This window comes from Marmota flaviventris, chromosome 5 (assembly GCF_047511675.1).
Source record: "Marmota flaviventris isolate mMarFla1 chromosome 5, mMarFla1.hap1, whole genome shotgun sequence".
Taxonomy (NCBI): domain Eukaryota; kingdom Metazoa; phylum Chordata; class Mammalia; order Rodentia; family Sciuridae; genus Marmota; species Marmota flaviventris.
The window spans coordinates 5,060,078-5,064,645 of record NC_092502.1 but is presented as its reverse complement, the minus strand read 5'-3'; positions in this window follow the sequence as shown (position 1 = coordinate 5,064,645).

Sequence of the window (4,568 nt, the reverse complement as noted above, 5' to 3'; positions counted from 1 at the left end):
TCTTTGCACAGAAACTTTCCAGCAGGTAGGCATTCAGTGCCTTTGCACAGAAACTTCCTAGCCACCAAGCATGCCACAATCACAAAGTTTATCAGAGACCTCAATCCCAAACACAGAACCCCTAAATAAGTGCTTAAGAAATAATACTTAAATTTGTTTAACAAATTTGTAAAATAAGTTTGAGAAATTTCAGGATATGATGTTCTTAAAACATGAACATGTTCAACCAGAGAAATGAGACAAATCAATGGAGCAAACTAGAATTCAAAGAAACCCACACAGATTTAATTCTTGACAAGGGTGCCAAAAACATATTGGAGAAAGTTCAGCCTTTATGAAAACACTGCTGTTGGAGAATAGGTTATTTCTTTATAAAAGAACAAGACTGGATCCCAATCTCTCACTTTTCACAAAATCCAATTCAGTATGGATCAAAAGGCTATGAATTAGACAATAAACTTTGTTGAAACTCCAACATAGTTGCAAGCAACAATTTCCTCAGTAGAATCCCTGAAGGCCAAGAATAATTTGAAGAAATAATTTGAAGAGTTAATAAAAGGGATGATATCACATTCAGAATCTTCTGCAAGGCTAAGCAAACAAAATGTGGAGAATCCATAGAAGAGGAGAAAGTCTTAGTCCACACTTCTGAGAGGAGTAATATCCAGTAAGCATAAAGATCTCTAAAAATCTTATAATAAAAATAACCCAATTAATAAATGAGAAAATGAAGTAAACATTATTAAAAGAAGAAATACAATTGTATATTATATAAGGACCAGGCACATGGAGGAGGGAAGAATAAGGAGAAAGAATAAATGCTGATAAATGATCATGGCAGTTACATTGTTATATTTTGTGCATGTATGATTATATAAATATACCCTACTAGTATACATAAGTATGTTTCACTAATGAAAATACAGAAAAAAAGAAAAGGTCCATTCAATCTAATCTTCAGTCTCAGTATCTGAAGTTCTCTTCATCCTCATTGTTCTCTCCTGTTATAGACAACCATAAGGAGGAGTTTTCCTCTCATGACCAGTACTATTTAGGAATCAAGGAGTGTATGGGAAGGCAGGTAGAGAGTGAAGGTTGCACATTCCCTCTGGGGTAATTTCAATCCCATATTGCAAACACTAGGCAGTTCCAGGAAAGTTATTCCCTATGGACCTTTCCTGGCCTATGCTGGGTTATATTGTCCATCTACTTCCTCTACTTAGCTCTGGAAACTCATGGATGTGCTATTAGCATCTAAGCAGGTGTTCTAAGCCAGTCCTCCATACATAGGGCACATGATTGTTTCACAAGAAAAATACTCAGGAAGTGGTGATATAAAATGAGAACTTTGCTTTAAGGAAATAAGAAATTACTGTATTCTGAGGCATATGGGAATTACCATGGCCTTGGCACAGTTTCATATTAACCTTTGTGACTTTTTTTTTTAACCATGGAAGAGTTTTGGTGAGATTTTAATCCCATGGAATGAATTTTGTGCATCAGTAGGTTTACCAAATTCTTTCTTGGAGTCTTTATATAGGCAGGCAAGGAGATGTGCTTAATAGATTCAGATATTGTAGAATTTTTAAAGATTGATGTAGGGAAGAGGTTAGCTAAACTTAGTGATATGGTTTAATAATAACGGCGTGAGAATGTTAGATCAGATGTAATATGTGAAAATACACGTTTTAAAGGCACTCATAGTCCAATATAATTATGTTCTTGACATGCAATATTCCTCCCTCCAGAGTCATGAAGGTCTGCTCAATCAAGGTCTTGCACTGTGCAGGATCTCCAATACTTATCCAGCTTCAGAGAAGTTCAGACCCTTTGGTCTAAGCATGACAATGTGCATGCAGACCTTGAAAGTCTTGATCATAGCATTTGATAAAAGAGTCTGAGAGAAAAGAATGTAGCCTTCAGGAAAGGGAAATAGTTCTAATGCCTTTAAGGAAGCAATCCCTGCATGATGTTAGTGATACTAGCCATTGTGAGCTTGTTCTCAGTTTAAGTGATTTCCAATGATGTTTGGAGTATTTAATATAACAATTAGAAAAAATTCTAGTTTTTTTCTCCTGGCCAATTTGAGTCAATGGACATGGAGTCATGTTCAGTGGCTGGGTCTAAGAAAGGTTTATCTTTAATGTCCAAATTATTGTAACTCTCATTCCTTCTATTTGTATTATTTTGTGAGATTCAAAATCTTAGGGAATCCCATATATATAGTCAACAGAGTAGAAGTGATTGTGAGGTAGGTTAAGTCAATATGCCATCGTGCTCCCAAGCATTTTCTGCATCTGATGATAGCATTTACATCATCTGAGATTTTGAGACCATCAAATTGTTTCTATAAATAGTAGTTCACTTGTGTGATCAATATGGTTAGGTCCAGATTTTGGGATGTTTACTACAATGCAAGGAGTGGGTGTCCACACAGATTTGTTGCAATGGGAAACAGGTTCAGCTGCAATAAGTTGACCATTATATTTGTCATAACTTATTGTCTTCAGGAATAATGATAAAACTGTTATGCAGTTGACTAGACCCATGTTAACATGTTTTATTTATTTATTTTTTCATAGGAAGAAAGTTTGTTTTTGCTGGAAAGTTTTGGTATATAAAATAAAGAGATTTCCAAAGGGGAGTTGTTATAGTTTGGATCTGTGGTATTCCCCAAAATTTCCTGTTAATGCAGAAATACCCAGAGGTGAAATGATTGGATTATGAGAGCTATGATCTTATCTGTCCATTCTAGTTTGGATGGATTGACTGGGTGGTAAAAGCAGATAGGTGGGGTGTGCGTAGGTGGAATGAGTCACTGGGAGCATGTCCTGGAAGGGTTATTCTTCCTGCAAACAGTTCCTCTGCTGCTTGACACACCATGACACAAGCAGATTCCATCAGGTTGGCTTTTCCACCAAATCCTACTGTCTCACCTTGAGCCCAAAGAGACACAGTCAAGCCATCTATTGACTGAGACCTCTGAAACCAGGAGCCAAAAATCAACCTTTCCTTCTCTACATGTTTTTGTTGCATATTTCATCAAAGTGATACAAAAACTGACCAAAATATAGTTCCCTTTTAGTAGACATGGTTTAGGTTTATGTTGTCCCACAAAAGCTCATGTGTGAGACATCAGAAGAAAGTTTAGAGTTGAAATGGAGGGTGATGAATATTTTAACCTAATAAGCTCATTAATTCACTTTAATAATTTAACTTGGTGGCAACTAAGCAGGTAGGGTGTGGCTGGAGGAGATAAATAGTTGGAAATGTGACTCTTGTTTAATGTTTTGTCCTTGGTGAGTCTCTTTCTCCTTCCTGATTGCTGTATCCAGAGCTGCTTTCCTCTTCTAGACCCTTCTGACATGGTGTTCGGCCTCACCTTGGGCCCGCAGTGGAGTTAGCTGTCTGTGGTCTGACACCTTTGAAACCATGAGCACCAATTAAACTACCTGCTCTAAAATTGTTGTCAGGTCTTTCAGTCATAGCGGCAAAAAAGCTGATTAAAATGGTAGATTTAAAATGTGGTTTTACCCAAATAAAACCTGGATTTTTTTTGTTAAATGTAATGGAATAATAAAGATTATTATTACCTGGGGTTAATGTAAAATATGAATCTTTCAAACTTTAAATTTGGTTCCAGTAAATTAGAAGATTTGAGTTTAAAAAAAAATTTGTAACAAAACATGATTAACATGAGGACATAATGTTATAACTTGTAGTTATCTGAAACTCTTGAGTTAATAGCATTATTCTTAACTTTTAACAAAGTATTCCAAGAATAATCTCATCACCAAGGCATATAAAGGGTACATGTTTGGTAAGATGACAATAAACTAGAGAGTAACACATTTTATGTGACCAATTATCACAAAAGCAATTTATTTTTAGCAACTTTTTCTCCCTTTCCTCCTCTTTCCCTTATGAATCAATTCCCCCAAGTTTACATAGTAGGAATGACAGCTAGAAATGTAGGGGGAAAATTGATTTCTAAAAGCTCAGAGCTTATGCTTCAGGTTAAGCATTGTGTCAAATACCATCATTTCTCAAAAAAAAAAAAATAATAAAATAAACATGAGTATAGGTAAAGACTTACTAAGACAAAATGAGGGGGATGAGGTTGTGGCTCAATGGTAGAGCTTGCCTAGCATATGAGGCCCTGAATTCCATTCTCAGCACCAAATAGTAATGATTAAATAAGATAAAGGTATGGTGTCCATCTACAACTAAATATATATGACATTGAAAAACAAAGACAAGATGAGAGGAAAACTTTTCTTAAGAAGACATAAGTTTTTTTTTTTTTTTTTTTTTAAATATACATCTAAATAGATACCTTTTTTTCATTTTTTAGAGATTCAGTCCACTTTCCCATCCTGAGGCTTAGACATGCTGTATAAATGGAAATTTCCCTTACAGATATCATTTTTAGACAATAGTGTCTTAAAATATGCTGAAAATAGTACTTTTTTTGAAATCTCATTTGTGTAAGTCATTAGTTTTTCAATTTTTTTTTTCTGGTATCGGGGATTGAACTCAGGGACACTCGGCCACTGAGCCTCATCCCC